We start from the raw sequence: 26,527 nt of genomic DNA on the forward strand, positions 1-26,527 counted from the left end.
TATTCCCTGAAATTTCCCTTCCCAGCCCTGTTTGTTATGCTCCTCCCTTGGATTACCACATGGCCACATTTTATCTGGCTATGCCCCATAAACTAGATTCCCTTTGTTCAGATACTTGATAGATATGAATAGGAATGGAGGACTTAAACCCTACAATGAGTTGATGAGAGGGCACCATTCATAGTGCTACAGAAGAGAAAGGTGAAGCCCCAAAGTTGCCTTTCCACTTAGCATAGCTCACCAGCTTTTGCAAAATGCCACAAGGGAATTGATCCCCATAATTGTGTGTCAAAAGCATGTTTCTCCAGTGTTTGTTTCCTGGCTGACCAAAATATTTGCATCAAACCGGGTTGGCACAGCTCCTGGGACAGAATCCTCCAGACTGACAACATAATGAGAAGAATTCTCCAGAGTCTTGTGCAGAACCTGGGGAGGCATTCAGCTTGTTAGCTTCCCCCTGGGGCAACATTTCCCATGCACATCTTTGGATGTGGTAGCATGTGCAAAAACCCTTCCTTTATAATGAAATGCTAATGTCATTTCTGGAGTAATAAGAGCCTTTGTCCACCCTACATACCCATATGCATGCAATGCTCAGCACTTCAGCACCACACTCACAAACACACTCACCTGGCTCAGCAGAGATTGCTTACCTACATTACACACATGTACCATGCATCCTTTGTTCTGTGCTTTGTTTTTTTTTCTAATGATGTGCTTTCTGTATTGAACAATAATGTCCACCGATGTTATCTTTACTTGTGATACCATTAACACCCTGGATTGTTAAAAAGCGACTCTCCATTTACAGCGCTGTTTATTTTCAGTTTTAATTTCACTTGAATGTGAAGAATGAAACTGAGACTGGTCCATTTCACTTTTATTTATAGTAAGTCTCATTTTTAGCATTCTTAGTCAGTTTGGGGATAAAAAAGATCATGGAATAATTTAATTCCACCCCTGCTTCCACGAAGTGGTCTTTTTTCCCCCTTTGATTCTTCTGAAACTTTTGAATATGTCTCAGGTCATGTTAGATGTTGTAAATCCCCATTTGAAGAAGAAGAAGAAAAATTACCAATCCTTTGCCACTTAGGGCTAGACTACACTAGAAGTGCTACAGTGGTGCGGCTGTACAGCTGTAACACATATGATGAAGATGCTCTATGCTGGTGGGAGAGACCTCTCTATTCAACCTCATGAAACCACCCCCATGAGAGGCAGTAGCTCTCTTGGCAGGAGAAGCACTCCATCCAACACAAGCCTGTTCACACTGGTGTTTGGGTTGGTGCAACCAATGTCACTCGGGGCATAGCTTGTTCAGACCTGAGTAACATAAAAGTTACAGGGCTGTAAGTGGTAGCATGTACAAATATTTAGGTCCTGATTTAGCAAAGCACATCTGTACAGCCTTCCTTCTAAAGATGCAGCAATAGAGCTATAGCAAAAACTCTGTTATCCAGCATGGGGGGTGCTGGTGAATTGAATATCCTGGTTAACTGAAAGTTATACTTTACCAATGGAATACGAATTTTCAAAGAATTAGAATACAATCAAATGAATTAGTATAAAATAGTGCTAAGGTATTCCCAATCCAATGGTGGTATAACACTGCAGAGTGGCTGATTTCTCAAAGCATTTAGGTATACACAGGTAAAGTTCTCTTCACAGTAGGTTCTTTATGACACTCCATGCCACTGTGGGCAGTGCATGGCATACACCCAGATCAGTAAAAATATACTTAACACTAACAACTATATTGACCATAATTTAGTCTTTCTTTGATGATTCAGAAGGCACTTCAGGACCTTGCAGTGCCTTGGGGCTCATCATCAACATCAATTATCACTGTAGATGTAGAAGGTGTAGGAGACTGGGCTGAATCTGTAGTGACCCTATGATATACTCTGGAAGCTGCTTTTTGAATAAATCCCTGATTTCAGTTGTTTACTTGCCTTCTGCCTCTTTTGCACAAAAGTGGAGCGCAGAGTGTGCAATTGCATGACTTGATGGGCAATACCCAGTTACTAGATTAAAGATTTGTATTGAGAGACATCAGAAAAGCCAGTTATTGAGCTTTCTAGTTAATTGAGTGCCAGATAATGGAGCTTTTACTGTACTCACATGCTTAGAGTAAAGCATGTGGTTGTTTTTCTCTATGGGTTTTTAATCCATGACCTACGAAAATTCACAAACTACAGTGTGTATTTATTTAATAAAGTTGCTTGCAATAGTTAATCAACTATATATTTGAAAGAGTTTGTCTGCCTGTCTGTTTGTTCAGGAACCCTTCCAAAATGGTAAGGGTTGGGACCACGACATTTGGTATGCAGCTTTCACTTATAATGCCTTAAAGCAAGGTCAGAGTTTAGGTGTGCCGGGAGAATGGGGTATGCCTGGAATGGGATTGTTTCTCATAAAGCCATACAGAAAATAGACACAATCACCAGAGAGGTGAAAGGGGCTGTCTGGGGGGCATGCTCTCACCCTGGGCTGGGACTATTCTAGCTCTGTCTCCTCGCCCCCTCCAGCGCACGTGGGGGGCTGATGCTCCCTCCCTGATTTGTACGGGAACATTGCTGACAGTTTTCCTTCATCTGGGAGCAAGGGGAAAGAGCACAGTTTGCTGCAGTCCTCACTCTGCCTGGGGAACACAAAGGTGGCAGATGAATCTGGACCTGCCCTAGCCGAAGGATGTGCACCTGTCCCTTGGCTGTGCCTGCTGGAGTTGCAGCAGCCACAGAGAGGCATTTCTCACCTGGACCCAAGATGCTGCAGTGAGATAGGGCTGGGGTAGTCCTCTCCCCTGAACCCCTCATCTCCAGTCCCACCCCAGAGCAATGATTTCAATGAGGTATGTAGATTTTCATATTATTCTCCAAAAAACAAAAATTAATTGAGTTAAGAACTCAAGCAACACTGGGTAAATCTTTTAGTATAATCCAACCCATGAATTATAATTGCTTGAGATTTTATTGGCAAGTACACCAGTGGAAACTTTGATGGAAGTGGAATTTGGGGTAACCTTTTCCTTCCTGATATGTATCATACCAGTAAAGCATCAGACCACCTGGCACACTTTGGTTCCACCAGCAGTCTTCACATCAGAGACTCTCAGTGCTGGTGTAAACTAAAGCATGCTGGCAGTATTTTATGAGCTGGAATGTTGGGTTGGGAATGGGGTGGGCTGTAGGTTAAACCTGATGTGCATTCACAGAGCTGTGTGTGCTACCGAGGTCTGGAATAGCACGAGGTACTGCTGGATAAGACTGAGCTGCACTAGCTGAGCCAGGTGATACTATAAGCTTGCAGGCTACCTGCCGCTTCTATATCTTGTTCTATTCCTTTTCACTCTGTTTTCATGAGCATCAGTTTTATCCCAAAATACATCAAGCAAATAAGATGCTATTCAGGGTGTACCTTTGGTACAGGTCCATTTCAGTGCTAAAGACTAGAACAGGAGAGTAATCTTTAGTGGCAATAGAGATTGGAGGTCTCCATAATTGCTCAAGTTCCATCCGCGTGCTCTCTGATGTGCTACTTAACCGCCTGACTCAGGCACAGTGTGCAGTTTTTCCCCTTTACTCTTTATATAGCTGGAAAGAAAATAATCCCTCCCTTGCTTTAGCTTTTGCTGAGCCTGAGCTGCGTCTCTTTCACACACAGGGTGAAGTGTGATCACAGCTAAGTGACGCCCATTAGACCCTATAAAATTAGGATTAGTCAGGATGGCTTCCTGCATTAGATCAATTTAAGTCACTGGCTGGTGGCAAGGAGTGAGATTCTGTTCTCTGCTAATGGGGGTGTGTTTTTCTGTAACAGGATATGGTGTGAATATTTTTTGTCCTTAAAGGAATTCATTCTGCTTTCTGCCTGCCTCTCCTATTGCCTTATGAAACCCAGCATGTTTTTTTTTAAAAATTGGGATCTTTTAAGTTGCTATTGATATTTTTAAGGCATAAAGAGGGTATGTGGTACATTTCAAGCAGTTCTACGGCAGAAATTTCTCCATATAGCAGCTAATGGTAGGTATATTGCCGCAAGCAGCAGGAGTGGGATAAGGCAGGATTCAGGGTGTGATGGTTTGGCTCTCAGTCTCCTGCAGCAAAGGCCCAGAGTTGGGGTAACTGTCCCCTTCACCTCAGCAGAGTAACACAGATGCAGATCACAGCTCTCAGCGACTGGAACGTGAGAGCCTCTGGAAGCACAGCTCTTAAAAGGGACCAAACCCCCCAATAAATCTGTCTTACACTGTACAAACGCTTTACACAGAGAAAGCACGTAGATTTCACTCTTTTTTAACAATGAAAGCAAGACTGGCAGATATGCTCCTCTCCCTCATGGGTAACAATTATTTACCCCAGGTTTGACAATGAGCCACAGTGTTAAGTACAAGATTTACGTGGTGTTACCTGGGTCCTTAACTCAATTAATTTTTTATTTTTCTTCAGTTAAATCCTTGCTCTGGGCTAGGGCTTTAAAGGTCATCTTAAGACAATCTTTGTTTGTTTCCCATCTCTTAAACAGAATTTCCCTGAGGCAGGAATCCTTTGTTCAAGTCTTCCCATGCCCATAAGAAAATATCAAATTCAAGATTACTTCCAGCCTCAGGTGGTGTGGTCACATGTCTTGGTAGGACCAGCCACAGTTTGGGCTCACAGGAAAAACAGTCAATCACAGGGGCTAAGTCTACACTAGCCCCCTCATTTCAGAAAGGGCACAGTAATGAGGCAGTTTGGAAGATGCTAATGAGGTGCTGACATGAATATGCAGCACCTCATTGGTATAATAGCGGCCACATGCAATTTGAAAATGCTGCTCTTGGAACACACAATGCCTGCATAGATGGGAGCCTTTTGCAAGGATCCCCCAGACTTTGAAAGTCCCTTCTTCCTAAAACCAAACAGGAAGAGGTGCTTTCAAAGTCCAGGGAGTCCTTTCGAAAGGCCCCCGTCTACATGGGTGGCATGCGTTCTGAAAGCGGCACTTTTGAATTGCGTGCAGCTGCCATTATGGTAATGAGACACTGCATATTCATGTCAGTGCCTTGTGAATGTCATGTAGATGTAGCTAGAGAGGTAGCTGTGTTAGTTTGTATCATCACAAAACAAAAGAAGCAGTTCTGTACCATTTTAAAGACTAACTTTAAAGACTAATACATTATTTTGCTAGTCTTTAAAGGTGCTATATGACTGCTTGTTTGTTTTTAAGAAAAACAAAATCATTCACAGGTCATTGTCATGAGCACCGGCTCATAAATTCCTTAAATACTATGAATGGCTTTCACTGGAAGATTTAGGTGATGTCTACACTGCATGATTTTTTTTTAATGGCAGTCTTTTTGACCTCCCAAAGTTGAAATAAGTAAAGTCAAAAAATCACATTCTCACGGCCACAGCATTGTGAAACGGAGCATCCTCATTTACAGCCACAGTTTCCAGCCATAGCACTGCCAAAGGAGCATTCACACACCCTGAGAATAGTTGTGCATTGTTCACACGTACTCATTTTTGACCTTTAAGTGGGAGGGGGTCAACAAAAGTCTTTTGCAGAGCTGGAGTTATTATTCTGAGGGAAAAGCCCTCTTATCTCAACTTATCTGACTTCCCCCTCTCCCCCAGCAAAAGTAGACAAGCCCTCAGATTAATAAGCAGGTTTACACTTCATATATCTAACTTCACCTACAAGAATGATACAGGCACACAAATAGAATACACACATTCAGGAGATCACAGGGTCTTGAATGATAGGTTACTTGCCCTTTTTTGCATAAAGTCTATGTGAGTTATGCATCTTCATATTCAAAAACATATTCCCATATAAATATGGGGCACAGAATCACATGGGGATCTGGGGTGTAGATTTGGAGGGGGCACCAACCTGCTAAAAGTGGATCTGTGAGGAGTAGGGCACTAGCAGAGAGTGTTAAGTGTGGACTGAAGTCTAGGGAGGAGGTAGAACTGGCAGGACAGGGAGCCAGGCATATCAATGGCACTTTTAAGAGAGAGCACAGGTACCCCTTTACCTTTCTCTTTGGCCATTTGGTCGCTGTGAATTTGAGCCCTGTTTGCACTTATTGAAACATTGACTCAGACCAGAATCTCAAACATGAACTGCCCAAGTTCAGATTCTGATCTCCCCCCTGGTTTGACCCAAAGACAAATTGGGTTTATTTTGCAGATGGAGTTCAGATGTGCTGCTACAATGACTAGCCTCTTTCAGAAAGAGTGCACAAGAGGTCGGCACCACAGAAATCAAACCCTGGTCCTGTTATGGCCTTGAACTCCAACTCCCAAACATAGTCTAGACCTTAATCTATTTAATCTGCAAGAGGAAGTGGCAACTAAGCTGACCATAACTCTTTGTTCGCCATGGGCCTGGCAGCACTTCCCATCATATGTATAACAATGACGCATGAAGAATGAAAGAGCACAGGTGACCTGGCCTGGGTATTCCATGATCCAGAGTTAAACGTGTTGAGAGAAGGTCAATGCTTATTTTCGTGCAAACATCTCACTCATCCATAATTTTCAGTGGGTGGAAATAGCCTGGTGAGTCAAGAGAATGAGGGTAGGCTCTCAGAGCAGTGGTGTCTGTTTAATTCAGATTTAATGGAATAGTAATTGTATATTGATTAAATACCAATATGTGATTAAGAAGATATTCATTGAGCTTTCCCAGCCTGGCCAGGACTTCTGCATGCCCATTATGACATGGTTAAATTTCACTAAATGTGTTTGCAATAACCACACTCTATTTGATTATTAAGCAATAACTCTCTTTATTGAGTCTAAATTGAATCCTTATTTGAGAGACTTCATTTAGAACCTTACTGGGAAACCCAACTTACAGAACGTAGAACCAGCTCTTTCTCCTGGAAGGTGATACACAATGTACATTCTTTCTACATTCAAGCATAATAGTGAATTTAGCCTAGGGCTCACTGGCCACTGCCCAGCTGGACACTTGATTACCTGCAGTACCCAGCATCACTGCCAAGACACAACCCTCCATTCTCTATTAAACTGAAATCCACCAGACCTGCTGCCCACCTGCTGCACGATGTGCAATCATTCATTTAAATGCACCCAAAGCATTCTTTCTTTTTATCTGTTCTTGTGCACTGGACAGACATCCCACTGAGTCCATGACATGACCCCAAAGGGCTTTTCTTCTGCAAGATCATAGCCCAAAACAGTGGTAGGCAGCCTAAGCTAGCAAGTGGCTGCATGTGACCCATTGGGGTTCTGTGTATGGACTGCGAGACATTTTGTTTACCAGTTCCCACATGCAGGGTTACCAGATTCCACTGGTTTCTGTCCATAAAATTTTTTTCCTACAGGTTGAACCTCTCTTATCTGGTTCCCTCAGGACCTTACCAGTGCCACACAAGAGAATTTGCCAGATGACAAGTGGTCAATATTGTCTAGCAGCAGTACCAACACTTCCACTGTATACTGGGCACTTAAAAACAGTTAGGAGTGAAGTACAGCTAAATAACAGCACAGAGCACTGAAAGCCAGGACTGTTGTCTGTAAACAAATTTTATGGGACCCCAGGAAACTTGACCATACCCATAAGAAGTGGTTGTCTGGCTAACTAAAATCATGTTTCACTTCGGAGTTTGCTGGCTGTGAGTGTTCCATATTAGACAGGTTTAACCTGTACTGGTGTCACTAAAGTAATCCTCACGTGAAGCAAGGGCACATGAAGTGAGGTGTGTACTGATTACACTCTACATTGATTATGAGAGCTGTGCATTTCCTCTGCATTGCTATGGTTCGGTCAGCACACTTTGCAAATTCTAGGTGCACAAGTTCAGTTAGCAAAACTACTCTATCCTGGGAAAGCAGCAGAAATGTAGCACTTTAAAGACTAACTGAATTATTTATTCCATGATGAGCTTTTGTGGGACATCCCACGAAAGCTCATCACCGAATAAATCATTTTGTTAGCCTTTAACGTGCTACATTTCTGCTGCTTTGTTTTGTTTGAGTACAGACTAACATGGCTACCTCTGTTTCTATCCTGGGGGACTGTCTTGGTTACAACAAGCTTGCAACCCACTGAGATAAAGAAGGGCCACTTGTGTGGCCCACTCACAAGCCCCATCACTGGCCTAAAACTTCTGCACAAATGTTTCAAAAAGCTTGCTGGCCAGGTAGCATAGTCTGGCTCTCTAGCAACCTTACCTTAAATGTTTGCAACTCCCCAGAGCTGGAGCTATACTGAATGCACCCTGAAAGCATGGCGGTCTCAGCACCCATGCAACAATTCCTTGCATCTCCATCCAACAAGCACTGGATAGTAGGTAACTGGATTATTTTCAAAGCCGTCTCTACTTCAGTCCTGGTCCATGGTATTAGCAATATTCTTCTAAGAGCTTTCAGGTGTGCAATTTGATTGGTTGTTATATTACCTCAGAATACCATCGTGATTCGTTCTGAACAAGAACCAGCCTAAGTATTTATACGATACCATTAGCAAAGTCTGTAATTGTCACGGCCTCTAGATGCTGTGTGCTGTGGCTGGCAGGCTGAAGCATGGAGCCATCATCTGCATAAGCATGTGGTGACATGGGTTGGGGTAAACCCCATCCTTCATTCAGGATAAAGGTATGACAGTAATGTCCAAAACCCAGGCACATCAAAACCTAGAGTGGAGGCCAGCCCCTGTGGCTCAATGGGTTTCAAATGCAGGGGCTAGGGGCTGGACCTGGGTGCATGTCTGGGTGCGTTTGGCTGGGGGCAGGACAGGGCACAACTTTCATAGGAGGAGAGATTAAGACGACTTGGACATTTCAGCTTGGAAAAGAGATGACGAAGGGGGGATAAAATGGAGTTCCATAAAATCATGATTGGCATGAAGAAGGTGCATGCAGAAGTATTACTGATGTGACGCCTTTATGGAGCACATGAACCCAAGTCCACCAATAAATTTAACAGGCAGCAGGTTTAAAACAAACAGAAGGAAATCTTTCCTACAGCACACGATCAGCCTGAGGAGCTCATTGCCAAGGAATGTCGCAAAGGCAAAAGCTATAACAGGGTTCAAAAAAAGAGAGACATTAATGGAGGAGATCAATGGCTATTAGCCAGGCTGGTCAGGGATGCAACCTCCATACTGTAGGTGTCCCTGACTACTGACTGCATGGGTGACAGTGGATAGATCAATTAGTGATTCACTGTTCTGTTCACTCCCTCTGGGGCACATGGCATTGGCCACTGCCGGAAGATGGGACACTGGGCTAGATGGACCATAGTAATACTAACACTAGCTCACCCCAACCCATTATGGCGGTTCTCAGCTATGTCTACATGGGCAGTCCTGCCTTTTCTCGACAGAACAGGTGAACAGTTGCTCTTTAAACACTGGAAGCCCTCCCTGTCAATGGAAGTGTCTACACAGGCACTCTGCCAACAAAACACTGTCAACAGCAGCATTGTACGTGATCCGGGAGAGGTATAATGATGCTGGCTGAACAGCTGAGCGTTGTCAACAAGCTCTTGACTTAGCGCTTTAACCATGTAGACGCTCAGTGAGTTTTGTCGACAGAAGCTGCCTGTTTAGATGCGGCTGTTCACGTTTTGATGAGAGGCAGAAGCAATCAGAAAACCAAAGAGCCAACAGAGAAGAGAATCGTGTGGCCTTGAGGAAAGCAAAGATATAATTGGGTACAGAACCCTGGCTAGAAAGGCCGGTTTGGAAAAGCAAGCAAAGGAACTGTCTCCTGCTGTGTTCGGGGAAGCAGAACAGGCATGCAATCTGTGTGAATAGACAGGACTATGTCAAAGAAATACACGGCTCTCACCTCGCTTTCTCCTTCTGTTGGGATCAGTCTGCAGGGCTGTAAGCTTTGGCTATCTGCTCAGGTCCAGGGGAGCTAGTCCTAATAAGTCTTTATGCTGGACTACGGAGTTTGCCAGATGCGAGAGCTCTGCATTAGAGAGGTTCAACCTGTACTGGTGCCTTGTGGGGAGGGGTAGCTCAGTGATTTGAACGTTGCCCTGCTAAACCCAGAGTTGTGAGCTCAACCCTTGAGGGGGCCATTGGTAATCTGGGGCAAAGAAATTAAAATAAACAAACAAACAAAAAAACCAAACCCCTAAGGGATGGTGATAGGTCCTGCTGCGAGTTCCAGGGAACTGTACAGGTGACAGACTTGCCAGGCCCCGGGGCAGGATTGTGGGGGGGCCAAGCTCTGTGCATCCAGAAGGGAAGGGGCCTTGGGTGGGAGGGGCAGGGCTGGGGACCAGCTTCCCCCACCAGCCGCCTATCAGTGCCATCAGGAGTGTGCCGACTGGAGCTCCAGTGGTGATTTTAAGGGCCTGGATCTCTGGTTGCTGCCGCCGCTGCTGCTCTAGTAACAGCGCCAGAAACCCTAGATTCTTTTAAATTACCAGGCCACATGACCCCTCTCCCTTTTGTCCCCATGTCAGCAGGCCTGGTGGGGAAAGTGAAACGACAGCTCAGCGCTGCAGTCCCACCTCTTGCATCTGCGATATGAGAATTAATTCCTTTCAGGATAGTGTCGGCACTGTGATCGCAATAGTGCTCCCTTGCAAATAGCGGCCAGCTGTTTTTCTTTCATTGTACTCTGAAGCGGGGCTGGTGGGCTCCTGCCAGCATGGGTTCTTTTCTGGGGTTTTCACCTTTTGGGCACTGGTCAAGGGTGGGAGTGATGGAACGGAATTACCATCCGGGGACTGTTCAACAGAGCATATGAAACAATCTGGCCCACATCACGAACCCCACTGAGAGGCGCCTCGTTCCCCCTAACTGGCAGGCTCAGAAAAATGGCCAAAAGCTGAATGAGCTGCGGCGACTGAGCACCCTTCTTCGCCAGAGACCCACTAGTGGAGCACCATGGGGGAAGCTTGCCTTGACACTCTGTTGCTCCTCTTCTATGGAAGAGTAGAAGATGATGGTCTCCCAGCTGGGCAAGGAAGCATTTTTTCCCAGCAAAAAATTACTTTGAATACAAAATGTGCAAAGAAGTGTGGTGGAGAAGTTCTTCCTGTGCCCCCTTTCTCTGGGGAAACATCCTGAAAGGACCCCTTCTACCATGCTGCTCAATGGACTCTCCTTGTTTGCTAGTCCCCCTGCTTGGGTCTATCTGTAGCCACCTGTTGGCTCTTGTCTTATTCTGAGAGATTATAACATTTGAGGTAGGTACCCCCATTGTGTTCTGTGTCCAGACAGTGCCCAGCACAATGGAGTCCTGGCCTGTGACTTGGATCCCAAGGTCATACAAATAGTAATGATAATAATTAATAATGAGGCAGAGAGAGGGCCACAATTGGAACACCTCATCCAAACCCACTAGAACTGGGGATGTTCAGATAGAGATTGGAACCGGAACTAAACAACTTAGGCTCATGTCCACTATAGAGCAGAGAAATTTGCATAACGGCCATAAGGCCATACCTATGCCTTGGAGTTGGACAGGAGTGAAATCTCTGATCTTGGCAGTTCTGGGGCTCCTCCTACCAGGGTGGCTTCTCCAAAGATCCTGTTGAATCTTTAGGCAGCAGGGGGCTCAGGCTTGGTTACAATTTTCTATGGAATATCCAGAAGGTGCTGTTCCTGCCAGCATCTTGACAATGAATTATTTATGGACAACAGGATAGCAACACGTGCCAATTTATTAGGTTTATAATGAACTGTGCTAATCCCTTGGTGTGTATGTGAACACCTTTATTCTTTTGTCTTCACTTCCATGCCAAGCAGGGGAGAGCTGCTCGTAGGGTGGCCAAATATAAACACATCAGCCAATGATTTGCTGAAAAAGCAGAGGCAGAAGATGGTCACCAAGAATTTGGATCTATCAGGAACTGACTCAAATTTTCATATAAACGAGAACTGGAACTAGCAGCCAGTTTGGTTTATTTCCCCATTACACAGCATCTTGGACTGATTTTTTTGACCAAGTCTTGCCATTTGATGTAAAGGATGTACCTCAGGCATCTGTTTATGAACATCTGTAGCTTGTGATGTGAAGACTTTTTAGTAGGCTAGGTCTTGCATCCATATAACAGCACCCTCTTTACATATGTGTTGAAGATCCACAGTTTCATCTTGACAAATATTATCTGTGAACTCCAAACGGGACAAAGAGTCTTGAATGCAGCTGTTGCTTTGCTTATCCTGGCACTGATATTCTTGTCTGTTCTTCCATCTCTGCCCATTATATTCCCCAAGAAGATGAACTGCTCCACTACTTCTTGGTCATCCCCTCCCAGTGTAATAGTGCTGTTGGACTGTTGATCTCACTGGGGATGGCTAGGCCACACTCTCAGAAAACCACCCTCCAGCATAGTCTGTCAAGCTCTCAAACGGAACCTGCAAGGAAAACTCAAAAGAGGAAGACCTTGGACAAAGGGGAGAAGATCTACGGAGATTGAAGGACAACAACTGGGGTACTTCTGGGGTCAGCTACAAGTTTTGTCCTGAGAAAGAGTGAAGTGGAGGAGACTTGGAGATGACCTGTGCTCCACTCACAGCATCTTGGGGTGATAGATGTCTTGGTTTTGTTTGGAAGCAGATGGATTTTGAGGTTTTTATATGGTGCCCATTATCTTGGAATCTGGGTATCTCCATTAGATTGGCAGGATCTGGACTCCTACCCTCAGAAAGGTTTATGTGCAGGCCTTTGCCATACATCTCACTCTGGTAAGGGACAGTGCTCCAGTTACAAAAGACCTGTGACAGAGTCTTTGTTTATTAGAGTTCATCTGCTCCTGCTGTCTATGCAGATTTCAACACTGTGTGTCCATCATTGTTGCATCAAGTCCCCTTTCGGGGGAGCACTAAACTGTTCAACTTCCTACTACAAAGTGGTGGGGATGACTGCAATGCTGTCACTGAGGATTCTGCTCTGAGGTGGCAGGAACAAATGGTCCTGTCTTCAGGCTAGCATTAGAGAATGGGGGATGATTAAAAGTGAAAAATCTCTGACATTGAAGCAGAATGTCTCTCAGCCAAATGTTTTTCAGTTCTCTGGGCAGTCTTTGCAGTTCCGACTGCAGCATCAAGAGCCTTGTTTAAGTTGCTCGGTAAATTGGATAGCTTAAATAATGTATGGGCTTTCTTTCTGGATCGGCATGAACCAGTCTGAGCTGCATCGACTTCTTCAGACTTTGACGTACTTTAGTTTCTTCACTGCCGTTAGAGTTTTTCTCTTGAAGAGTGATCATCTCATACTGAATTTCTGGATCCCACGTTGGAAGACGTCAGGGCAAAGCTGCGCAGACCATTATGCATTTCACAGGGGGTTCTGCAGCTCTGGAATATTCATCCACTTTGGGTCGGTTTCACAGACGTAACCTGTGCTGAAAGTAAAAGAATCAAAATACAAAGCTCCAAAAGCTTCAAGTTTCAGATGATCATTGGCAAGACTCAGGAAGGGATTACTCCTCGTCATTATTTTCTGGGGAGTTAGTTCCTTCCTCTGGTGCTCTGGAGATGGCTAGGGAGGAAGATGTAGCTTTGGAGGTAGAGGGACAGTGCTCTGAGCTGGCACCAAGGATTCTGTCTCACTGGTGTTTGGTCGGCTGGTTCTTGCTCATGTGCTTAGCATCTAATTAATCACCATATGTAGCACATGTAGCATATGTGAGTGCGGGTCACTTGGTTAGCTGAAGTCCTGTGCATCTGACAAAGCAGGTCTTTGCCCACGAAACCTTATGCTCCAAAATATCTGTTAATCTATAAGGTGCCACAGGACCTCTTGTTGTTTTTGAAGATACAGACTCACTTGGCTACCTCTCTGATACTTGATTATCTGAGCATACCTCATCTAATCATTTCTCTGCCATTGCAGGAGCCTTGAGCAGTGGTGCACCTTGGTCCTTCCTGTTCTCAGTCTGTGGTACCTAATCCAGATTGAACCTCTCTAGACTGGCACTCGCTCGTGTGTCAACATCTGTAATCCATCCTGGGTGTGGCCAAGTTTCCTGTGGCCCCATAAAGTGTGTTTCTAGCCACCACTCCAGCTCTCAGTGTTCTGTGCTGTTATTTAGCTGTAATGTCCCCTAAATGTTTTGTAGAATTCAGTGAGCAGTGGAAGTGTTGATAATGCTGGTAAACAATATTGACCTCCCGATGTCTGGCAAATTCTCTCATTCAGCACTGGTCAGGTCCCAAGGGTGGTGGACTAGAGGGGTTCAACCTGTAGCATAGTCTCCCGTGAGACTAATTTACTTTGGTCTCATTTCCATCACTGGATTTACTGTGTGGTTGTGGGGTGGTGTTGGCACAGTCAGAGGGATAATCTAGTGGTCCCTTTCTGAACTTCAACTCTGAAGAAGACAACTGGGAAAGGTGGTGGAAGACAGGAGATTTTCCCCATCTTTCCACTGAAAGGACACAATCAGCTTCATTTTCTAAATCAAGGTCCAGCTTCTCCTCTATTTTTTTTATTTTTGTTTTTTGTAATTCACACTATAGTGTGATCTAGAGTCTAAGTAAGATCAAGCATGCCTCAGTACTGGGTACAATATTGTAAACTATATTCCTTGTCAAATAGTGCTTGCAATCTGAACAGATAAGGTAGAGGCAGGATGGGAGAGAAAAAAAATATCATTATCCCGGTATTATAGATGAGGAACTAACACACATAAATATTAAGTGATTTACCCATGGTCACACAGGAAGTCAGTAGCAGAGCCAGATACAGCCCCAAGAGCTACTGATTTCCTGCCACTGTTTTTTATCCTCTCTCTCCAGGCAGTGCAATTTGGGCCTAAAGACAGCATACCCACCCATGAAAACATCATCCAAACATAAGCTGGACATGGCATTTCTCCTACAGCCCATGCCCCATGGCCAATGGAGGACGAGAGCCTGTTGCAGTGCCCTGGAAACTTCGGAAAGGCATCGTCATGTTTGTGGTATGGCTGATAAAAAGGAGATGTGACTGGGGTGTCCAAGAGCCCTCGATCCGTGGCTGCTGTAATAGCCCCTTCAGCCCATTGCTGAATTTAAATTGCATACTGGGGACTGGCCCTGTGCACAGTGCTTCCAGAATCCCACAAAGCCACCTTGCACGTACTGCTGTGTGTGTCCTAAAGCCACAGACTAGAACTGGGCCACACCATTAGGACAACTCTTATTTCTTCTATTTCATGTGGATCCATTTTTCCTGCTGGGAACTCACTATTTGTCTGAGACATCATTTCACTTTTGTGGATTACAAGTAAATCAATATGACATATTTAAATAGCAACAACAAAGGCTACTCAGTCGCTCTCCACATTTTAAAGCAAGAAGTACGAAGCTGCAGAAATCTGGGGCGCTTGGGTGATTCTGCACCTAACAATACGTAAGTAAAGTGAGTCTCTGGATTATTTTGGCAAACTGCTGCAGAAGGAAAAGGTCCTCCCCTCTCCAGTGCAATTTCCTTTCTTGAAAGGTTTGGACAATTACTGCATTTTACCTTTTCCGCCACAGTGTGGACACTTTCTTCTTCTTAACAGCTTGTCTATGAGCATTTCAGCTTCAGCTTAATGAGAAACGATTGATATTTGCACTTGGTGCGGAGGTTGTGTGGGGAGGCATTTCCACTTGTAGTGCTAAGAAGAGGATTGAAAAAAAATACAAAAGACATTAAAAAGCCCCCAAATGCTTTCTGATCAGAAGGAAGTAGATAAATGCTGGTGGTGTATACCTTCAAAACAATATCCCACAAAACAACACTCCCCAGCATGCACAATTCTTCCCCTGGGGAGAGGATAAGAGAGAACAGATCTCCTGGGATGGATCCTAAGCAAGTCACTTTATGCACTACCAGAAGGGCCTCTAATGCTATGAGGGTGGGATAAGAACACAGAGAGAACAGAATAAATCTGCGGCCATGAGGATGTTGTTACCCACACTGTCTTCCTCGTTACTGGTGCTGGCATGGTCTGAGGAGCAGTGCAACAAGGGAATAGCTTCTGGAGAATGGCACAGAGTGGCAATGGGCAACTTGGGCTAATGAGCGAGTGCATGAGTGGCTTTCCTTCATTTCAGTCATAGCCAAGTTGGTTTCTGGGGAGAGGCTCATTAATGCTCACTGGAGCCACGTATCTAGAATTCGTGGGAATGTGAGTGGGAATGTGCCAATTGACCTTTAGCAGTGCTGTGATTGGATGCAGAGGGAGTGCACGGTTTTCACCATCAATGTTGTGTGCAATCAACACTCACCTCATCCCATGTGCCTTTGCTTTATGTGCAGGGCACTTTAGAAACACCTCTAGGAAGTGAAACTATGCAAGATGGAAACCAGCGGAATCTAGCAACCCTGCATGGGCAAGAGTAAACAAAATGCCTCACAGGCCACACACAGATCCCTGATGGGCCACGTGTACCTGTCAGCTGCAGGTTGCCCACCACTGGCACAGAGCCAGAGGTCCTTTGTGTAAATAGGCCCAATGTCTGATTGCGAAAGAGAAGGAATTACTTGGCATGTTTTGGATTTTCCATCCAGGCAATGGCAGATACATGGTGTGAACCCACTTCATGTTGGCACCACTCTAGGGGCACTATGCCTCTGGCTAACACCCAGAGATGCCCATCAGTGATGGAAATGAAGAAAGCCAATGGTCAGTGTCCCCACTCCTGTTATCCACTGCACCTCAAGCAGGAAAGGCCTTTGCCATGTCCAGGGGGCTGAAAGCAGCAGCTAGGTGCTCTGGGCTGCTTTGCATCATCTGGCTTGGTCCTGCTGCTACTGAAGTCAGATGCAAGCCTCCTGACATCAGCTGGAGCTGCATTAGGCAGGGCAGGCACACTCGTTACAGGTGGATCAGCCTGCTCAGAAGGTGGTTATCTTTCTAAGAGGGATTTCTGAGTCAGAGCGCTCCTCCCTGCCACTGGCGCTTGCGTTACATTGCCTCCGCCTGCCTTGGTCTTTCACAGTCCTGTTTAGCATCCAGAGTGCTCTGCTGTGACAGATCATATCATGCTCAGAACTCAATTCAAGCACAGACTTTGCCTAAGTGCCACTGAAACCCCAGGTCTTGAGTCAGACCAGGAAGTGGGATAATATAGTTTAGATAAAAGCATAACTTTGCAAAATGGTCATGTGGCTAAACCGTGTGCGCACACGCCCGTGTGTTTGCAACACCCCCTCCTGTTCCCCCCTGTTGCAGTGCCGAAACTCTGGAAAGGCGTTGTCATGTTTGTGGCATGGCTGGTCTGCATGCCAGACTGACTTCATGAGCCAGATTCTGCTTTCAGTTACCTGATGTAAATCCAGAACAACTCTGTTGGTTGCACTGGAGTCATTTCAGTTCTACACCAATGTGACCGACATGAGGATCTGGTCCCCCTTCCTTTTATTAGATGTCAGGTAAAAGAATTTCACTGTGCTGGTGTTTTATGAAAATAGAGAAAAGCATGGCACACAGACACTCAATCTCCCATCGGAGATAAAGCGCCTTCCTTAACCAGCTTAGAAAATCAATACCTGCAATTTGATATGAGCATTTATATTCACTTTACTCCTTTCTATCACCAAGCCAAAGAGGGAGATCAGGAGAGCTTCATTTTGCTGAAAACAATTTGCAGAACAGCAGAGTAAATCGTATTCCACCATCTGTGAGTATAAATTCTCCCCACCAATATTCTTTCTCAGACTGTCTACGCTCGCCTGGAAGATCAACCCACTCAGGGTGGATCTTCGGGTAGGGACATGTGAAATCACCTCTCAGGGGTCACAGTTGACCCCTGGACTCCTCATGAGATGCGAGCAGTAAGGGAGGTCAACAGGACAAAATCTCCTGTTAACCTTCTTCAGTAAGGACAGACAAGAAGGCTGAATGCAGCTATGTTGATTCTCGCTATGGAATGCCATAGCTAGAACTGCCTATCTGCACTCGACTTACTTTATGCACTACCAGAAGGGCTCTAATACTTCCTTTGCCTCGTGTAGACGTAGCCATAGGCAAAGTGTCTGTCTTTCCCACTGTGATCAGACAGGGTTTAGCATAGAAAAGTGGCCAAACTGCAGACTACAAGTTAATAACATGAGCCAGGGCCTTATACCATGGAGCCTTTCAGTATTCAATACATGACCACCAACCCATGAGGCAACACTTCCTCTTCACTGGAGTGGAAGGTTGTTGGTCTCAGGATGGAAGCTGGGACTATCTGTCATGCTGGCTCCATAGTTGCTGGAACTAGGCGTACAGGTTTGAAGTGGTTTCCTTATGTACAGGATTTCCAGTTTGTTTCAACAGTGCACAGCACCCCAGACCACTCTGAAACATCCAGGTGCAGAATGCAACAATGGCTGAGCTCTTGGCTTACACCACTGCTGAACATGGCGTGCTGTTAACAAGCTGTGTAAGGCCACCACCTTCAAACAGCACAGGGAGGTGCCAGAGGAATTTAGGTGTGTGATATATGCCCTCAGCTATGTGGTAACGCTGGCTGCTGCTGTCAGCTCTCACGTGGAGAAGAATAATCAGGTTGAGGACTGGGTGGGGAATTAAATAATAAACCAAAAAGTCAGCTTGCCCATGTGCAGGAATGGAAATGAAGAGCACTGACCAGTGGTGACCTTTTGTTTACATTTCCCTCTGAAAGGGAGAAATAATTGCAGTTTCTGTGTGATGCTGCCTTCAAATTACACCCTCTCTCCCTGCTCCGTTCAAGACTAGCCAGTGATGACATTAGAGTCCTGAATCAAACTAAGTGGTTTCTATGGTGTCAGGCTTAAATTACGAATCTCGGAGTCCGCCAGCTTGGAGAAGGCACAGTGGCGGACACATAATTAAAACCGGGAGAGAGAATAGAAGCTACATTGTATCTGAATAGCAATGAAATTGCACTTCCGAGCGCTGGTTGAGGAAAAAAAAAATAGATGGGCTTAGAAATGCAGTTAAATGCATAATCAGGGAATGGGAACAATGCACTCTGCTGGTATTTTATTGCTGGTCTCAGCTTTGCCACCTCCCCTCCTCTGCCTCTCATCCGCTGCCTCAAAGTAAACTGGATAGCTTGGAGAATAATCAGTCAAAAAGGTAACATGATAATGCATTTGGTTCTGGGACCTCAGCTCAAGTGCTTCCTGCTATGGTCCTTTCCCACTGAGCAGGGCCACAAGCAGAGAGATGATTGAGGAGAGACACACGAGAAAGGCTGGGGTGTGGGGAAGCAGGGCTGATTTGGTAATTTCAGCAGTCATTAGCTGAGCTCCTTGTGAGTTTGATGGATCTGCGCTGCTTTGTTACAGTTAAGTGGACTGATTGTGGAACACAGAAACATTTTTACTGACGTGACGGCTAATTTAGAAAGAGGGTGGGGGGGAAGAACATGCATTATTCCATAATTAAATGTCACTCTTGGCCCGGCCCTGTAATGAATTCTCTTGGGAAACCTAAGTCTGATTTCTCTGATACAAGTAAAACACAGGGAATGTCAGGATTCTTCCACTGAGTTATAACACAATGGGGCCCAACCTGCTTGTGGTCCTTATGAGCTATCCCAATATAAATGGTTCACTACTAATAATGAGATTATTTATCAAGTCCCTTTTCACCCAGGGATCATGTCTCCCAGAATCTATAACAAAATTCAAAGGGTTCTGCCCACATCAGAAGCCACACATCACATCCATCATTCGTCCAAAAGAGGAGGTTTGAATAGCAACAGAGTTCCATGCAAAATGAGGGATATGGCAGCCGGGATTGGAACTCACCCTGGGATCTGAGCAGGCTGAGTGCTTTCAGGATCATGAATCATCAGCTCTGTGACAGGCATGACATTTCCTGCAATCTCCTTGAAAAACCTTATTGAATTAAGTTTAGCTGTCTTTGGAGCCCATTGTATTAAAAAAAAGCAAAGTTTATGTATTATTGTGGGACTGTATGGAACTTCTTGGGGGTCACTGGGGGACAGCATGTACTAGTTCAGCTTTGGGAAGTGTTACAAGTTGCAGAGAACGGCATTGGAAATTGGACCAAACAAGAATGAACTTCTGGAAAAAACAAAATTAAGTGGGAATCTTGAGGGGAAGATGAATGGAAATTTACCTCCTTGCAGTTTTGCAAAAAGCAAAACCAAAACAAATCAAACAAACAAAAAAAGCCTTTTGAAGCTATGCCCTGAAAACAGAACTTCTGTCTGCTGATCACCTTTTATATGAGAATAAGATCAAAGGCCTAAGCCATATAAAGGAAAGAATGAATGAAGTCTTTATGATTGCTCTCATTCTGAGCAAAAGCAGTTATGAACTTGTACCCACAAAAGAACCCATCTGTGGGATTTGAAGAACTGATCACCTACCAACGCCCTTGCTGGAGATGGAGGGCGAACTCCACTAAGCATATTAGAATGCATGTATTTTTTGGTTTTTTTTCCTGTAATGCTTTTACTTTAGGAATAAATGTGCTTGCTTGGAAAGAGCTGTGTGATAACTTACAACTGTGTGCAGTTACATTGTCTGTGGCTTTTGAAGAGTAAGGTGCATGCAGATGCTGAGCTGGTCAGGCCATCTGGATTGCTGGGAATAACTGCAGGCGGGGAAATATGTAGCTGGTGGAAAAAAAACCACCCATAGGGAGAAAGACATGGCCTTCTTCTCATGGGGGGTGACAGCTGGAGAGCTGGAAGCCTGAAATTGTTTCCCCTTTGTGGACCATGGAGGGAAAACACAGGGGCATTTGCCTTGAACTGTGACAACCTACTCCAGAAATAAAACATATGCTTGCACCTGGTATTAAAGAGGTATTTATAGATAGTTTTTAGGAAGGGGTAATAAGAGTAATAGGTGCTATAAATTCATCACAAACATAAACAACATGCATTCTAACCAGCTGCTACCGATGTGCTCATTAGCCTTAGTTATAAGCAACGCATTGATCCATTAGACTCTATACACAATTTTTGCATCTATTAACACGTATTTGTATGAAGACTGTATAAAATATCTATAAATGCACCCTTAATATAGGGTGTGACAATGGATTCTGCAAGAACAAACTGGGCCCCAATTCAGCAAAACACTTAAGCATGTGCTTATCTTTAAGTCCTATTCAAACAAATGGATCAGAGAAACTAAGTTAACAATGGCAGTGGTGCTGCCTGATTCAGAATACAATCCAGCTCCCCGTGACTGTGCCCAAGGGAGCAGAAGGTAGCAAAAACATAGTGTTGTCAATTGTGTCAACACAGCTGACCCTGAATATATCCAGGACTGATCTGCTGAGTAAGAACGTGCTGCCCCCACACAGTCAGATGTCTGAGCACACCCACACTTCAATTAAAACGTGGGGTTGAGTCTCCTTATCATAAAGCAAACTTTCAACATAGTATCCTATGTGTGTACGATACAGCAGTCTTGCCAGTTGCTTGTATACTGCACCTGGGGCACCTTTGCCTTCCATTTTCCCCGCTTATGACCTCTGAGTCCAACATTAGACAACAAAAGCGGGACAAAACACAATGCAAAGCAGGCAAGTGGGCAGTTGGCAGGAAAACCAAGGGGCTGGACTATAATTGTCTGCACGGAGCAAAGTCCTCCAAATGCAGCTGCTTCTTCATGGGAGCAGAAGGTTATTTTTAATGCTCTATGGCTGCATTTTCTTTTTCAATTGCTGTTGTTAAAAAGACACTATTAACACTTGAAATTATTACGTCCAAGCTGTTCACAAGATGGGCAGCTCCCACCCTCATTAATACCTGGTGGGCACTCCTGAGACTGACTGGTGTCCTGCAGCGCCTTGGATCAGCCTGGGTCAGCTAGAGGAGTAACTCTATCAGGTGGCTGGATTCTCTGGTTATCTGCAATTGACTTACTGCTGCACTTGAACATTAGACCTTTGTACTCTATGGGCAGCAACTGAGGTTATGTCCACGCAGCTGTGTTATTTCAAAATAATCCATTGCAGAATAGCTATTCCAAAACAGGTTATTTCCAAATAACACACCTATGCACAGGAATGCATTTCAAAAGAGCACTCCAATATTTCAAAATAGCGCATCCAAATGGACGGTTTGTCTGACCCACTTATTTGTTATTTGTTAAATCCCTCTGGTAGTTAGTTACACTCTGCCAATTTAAATCCCTCATTGAGAGTTGGGAAAAGTTCAGGTGGCTGTCTGTGGACAGCAGAGCTACAGGAAAACATTTGAGCCAACCATGTTCTTTTGTCAGATAACCAAAGTGGAGATCCAGGTTGCCCTGTCTCATGTGCTCTCCTATCATCAGAGTATTCAAGTGCTTCACAATCTGCAACACGGTTATTCTCAAATGCTGTGAGTGAGGAAGTGCTATTATTACAAATCATGAACCAAGGGACAGGGAGACTAAGAGAGCGATTTTACTAAGGCATTTAGGTACCCAAAGATGCAGCTTGGGATGACCTACAGTCTTGTTCAGAAGAACCTAGGCATGATAGTTAAGCAGATACCTGCTCTGGAAATATTCCAGGAGGTATCTAAAGACCTGTAAGCAAAGGTGGCCGTAAGCAAGAGGGCCAAGATCACACAGGGTACTTGAAATAAAGCATTAAAGCTGGCTTTCCTTTCCCTTTTCCCATGTGCACCACACTTGTGCCTCACCACTGGGCAATCCTTCCTCTTTTGAGAAGCTTCAATACATTTTCCCCCAGCCTGGCAAGGACTTTCACTCACCATTGAGCTGATTCTGCTTTAGAATCAGATTCTCAGAAACCAAAAAGGCAGTCCAGCAGCACGTTAAAGACTATCAAAATAATTTATTAGGTGGTGAGCTTTCGTGGGACAGACCCACTTCTTCAGACCACAGCCATACCAGAACAGACTCAATATTTAAGGCACAGAGAACCAACCATTGTTATCAAGGTAGACAAATCAGAAAAAGCGTAATCAAGGTGGGCAAATCAGAAGAGCAGAGGGGCGGTGGGGGGAGGAAGTCAAGAATCAGATAAAGCAAAGTATGTAAAAGAGTCCTTATGTATGTAAAAGATTCTTAAAAGTTTCCATCTTCTCTCAACCCTCTCCAGTTCCTTCTATTTCCTCCTTTGTTTAAAAGGACTTTTTAAAAAAATTTCTTCTGAACATCATCCCTTTTCACCCTCCCCAGATCTTTCTCTGTAGGGAAAAGGCTCCAGATCTCAACCGTTCCCTGAATCCTTCACAAGTAGAATACAAATGATGTGATTAAAGAAAATATTCAGAAAACAGAAATATTTGGCCAACTCTGTTGGGTTTTAATTAGAGTTCATATTATATCTTATTGAAGCCAAAAGCCCAAAACCGTGCATGCAACCAAATGTATTTAACCAATTAGTTAACTCAGACAAAGCTGTCTCAACTTAATCACGGACCTCTCTATTTTTCTATTACGTCAAGTGTTACTAATGCTATTATGCTTTTGACAAGTGGCCACTGTGAAATGAGCAAATCAATAATGTATTTGAGTCCAGGGAGAGAAGTTAAAAAAAAAAACCATGCATGCAGTTTGCATTTCTATTCTACCTTTCATGGGGGATCTCAAAGCAACTTGCAAACACTCGTTAATCAGCCTTTTGGCGACAGGGTCCATATCATCAATGGCCATGTACAGAAGGGAAAACAAAATGGCCCCAGGTTACATGGTGCATTAATGGTAGAACACAGAAAAGAACCCAGGAGGTCTGACTACGAGTTCCATTGCTTTAAACCCTCTCATTATTGCTCTTGTGTGAGGCCTGCAATGGAAAGTCAATCATAGCTTTGAGCTCCAGTTCCCTGTCTGGCATTAATAATATTTAGGGCCCCACCAAATTTATGGTCCATTTTGGTCACAAGATTTTGGTCCAGAATGACAGGATCTTAAAAATAAGAACTGTCATGATTTTAATCTGAAATTTCACAGTGTTGTAGTTGTAGGGATCCTGACCCCAAAAGGAGTTGTGAGAAGGCGAATCACAAGGTTATTGTGGCAGGGGAGAGCGGGGGGGAGTTGCAGTACTGCTACCCTTACTGCTGTTCTGCTACTGGCAGTAGCACCGCTTTCAGAGCTGGGCAGCTGGAGAGGCGCAGCTGCAGGCCAGGACCCCCAGCTCTGAAGGTATTATATTGCTACCCTAGCTTTGTGCTGATGCCTGCAGAGCTGGTCCCTCAATCATCATCAGCCACTATCCAGCCACCCAGCCCTGAAGGCATCAGCACAAAAGGGTGGCATAGTCTGATATTAGCACCCCAACTTCTGTGCTGCTGCTAGTTGTGCACTGGCTTCAGAATCGTGCGACGGGCAAACCACTGCCATTTTCTGGCCACCCACCTCTGAAGGCATCTCTCAGGGCAGTGCAGAAGTAAGGGTGGCAATATTGAATCCCCCCTCCAAATAACCTGCAACTCCCTTTTGAATCAGGACTGCCAACTTGAGAATCACTGGTTTCCCCCATGCGATCTGTATAGCATAGGGTAAAAGCGTGCGCGCGTGCACACCCACGCACACACACACTCTAGATTTCACAGTGGAAGACCAGATGTCATGGTCCATGATGTGTTTTTTGTGGCTCTGAATTTGGTAGGGCCTTACTAAACCTTTGCGATGCTTGGGAGACAAAGGTGTGACAAGGATATTGCTTGACTCTGCATCCCAGCCCTGACCACTTCCAACATATGTATAGTCTGAGCCATCAATTGACAGATCTCATCTTCTATGATGCTGGTGGTGAGCGTCTAAACCAATCCTTGATCAGCTAATCTGATTACAGGTGTCACATAAAAATCCACCATCATGGCGCCATTCATGAACATCTGCAAAGACAGCTAGTTGTAGAGGATGTGAGCCAGGATCTTACCATCTAAAGACATCAGTGAGATGCACTGGTGGTCATCAGAGCATGCACAGACAACTTTTCTCTTGTATGTGTGTACAATAGGGGTATCACTGAAGTCTAGTGAGACTTGATCTCTCTCCCAAGTGGTGATAAACAGGTCAGATGGCACCTCAACTGGCTACTTACTACTGGCTTTATAAATCTCTAATGAGATCGTATCACCATCGTGTGTCTTTACAGATTTCATCTGCTTGACAGCGTTTTGTCAAGAGTTGGCCATATAACCAGTGTGAATCATTAGCCCACTGAAGAATCACTTCAAAAATGCTGCTGTCAAAACTTGATGTCTGATTCAATGTCCTGTGAAGATGTTCAGGCCAGTGGTCAAGGATTTTAGCACCGTCTATAATCAGGGTGCTGTCATCAACAGAGCGCACCAATGCAGACCCAGCAACAGACTGCCTTCAACCCATTGTAGAAGGCTTTAAAATCATGTCTACCGGTTGCTCCTTGAAGTCTGACTGTTTTACTTTTCCAGCAGTTCACTTTCATTTACTGTAGTCTGACTTGTGTCCTGCGCTTGGCTCCAACGTATGCTGATTTTCTGGATGCGCTTTTTTCATCATTGATCCAGGCAAAGTGTGTCACATGCAACTTATCAAGAGGAGCTTGGGCATCTTTGTTCATGTCATCAGGCCAGTCCTTGTGTTTTCGTGTTCGAAAACCTAGTACTATGAAAAAAATGGTTGTATAGGTGGTATGCGTGATGTTAATCCAGTCCTCCTCAATAGTGGATGACTGCTCTGGACCTTTATTGTGGATGACTGTGGAAGTGAAAGACTGAATTGAAGCAATGCTTGTGCCTCGGGCATTTCAATTTTACCGACATCCAACTTTTTCTGGCATACAGCAGAACAGTGACATTTTGGCAGACAAAGGCTCAAAGTGACGACATTACAAAGCACATAATGGTTAGACCAGGAGCCAGTGACGTACTCTGTGCAAGTCAACTTAACATCAGAGAGATCTCTTTGTTTTGCAATGAAATAGTCTCTCATATGCCAATGCTTAAATTGAGGGTGTATCCGAGTTACTTTGTATGTGTTTTCCTGCTTGCAATGGTAAGCTCATGTTGTACACAAGGGTATCATCTGACTTCTCACTTCCAATACCAAGGTATCCAAGCACCTTTTGCTATATAGCGGTGTCCTGAACAACTCTAGTTGCGCAGCTATAACTTAGAATGAAAAGCTACTGAAGAGATCACTGAATTCAGGCTCTGATAGGAAGCCTTATTTTCATCATGGGCAGCAGGCAACGTGGCTGCATATACAGTAACAAATACAAAGCACTGTCCATGCTAAAGACTGTCATCATGAGGCAGGTACTGACAGCATGTGGCTGGGGAACTAGAGATGTCCTGATGGTGAAGCCAGCTCCCATTTGCCTTGGGGCTCCCCTGGACAGGCCACACAGTAATATGAATAGCCAGCTTCAAGCTCTGTGAACTGGCTGGTACCACAGATGCTTCTTTTGCTTCAGGCTGCGACATCAATGCTATGACATGCAAGCTCTCCACCAATGACTGCTGGCGCTGCTGTCAAGAAGTGTATGTGTATTCCAGGGTGCAAAGCGAAACTTCTGCTTTGTCACTGGTTTTCTCTTTTGACCTCAAAACTGGATCTCCAGTCAGTTGCAGTTAAACTGACAGGAATCTACTAGCACAAGCTGTGCTCAGGATTGTTTTCTCTCCTGCCTTTTTTTTTTGAAGATAGCAGCACTGTCCCTAAATA

The 26,527-nt window shown here is 44.6% G+C and overlaps 1 long non-coding RNA gene across 2 annotated transcripts in view; it reads left to right on the forward strand.

Annotated features, from left to right (window-relative positions):
- LOC142019333 (uncharacterized) overlaps nt 1–17,587 on the forward strand; it is a 117,671-nt gene extending 100,084 nt beyond the window's left edge. For both annotated transcript variants that reach the window (XR_012647037.1, XR_012647036.1), the window contains exon 5: nt 14,725–17,587. This is a non-coding gene — a long non-coding RNA (uncharacterized LOC142019333). The remainder of the gene's footprint in view (nt 1–14,724) is intronic.
- The last annotated feature ends 8,940 nt before the right edge of the window (nt 17,588–26,527 follow it).

The sequence above is a fragment of the Carettochelys insculpta genome, chromosome 11 (assembly GCF_033958435.1).
Source record: "Carettochelys insculpta isolate YL-2023 chromosome 11, ASM3395843v1, whole genome shotgun sequence".
In the NCBI taxonomy this organism is placed as follows: Eukaryota; Metazoa; Chordata; order Testudines; family Carettochelyidae; genus Carettochelys; species Carettochelys insculpta.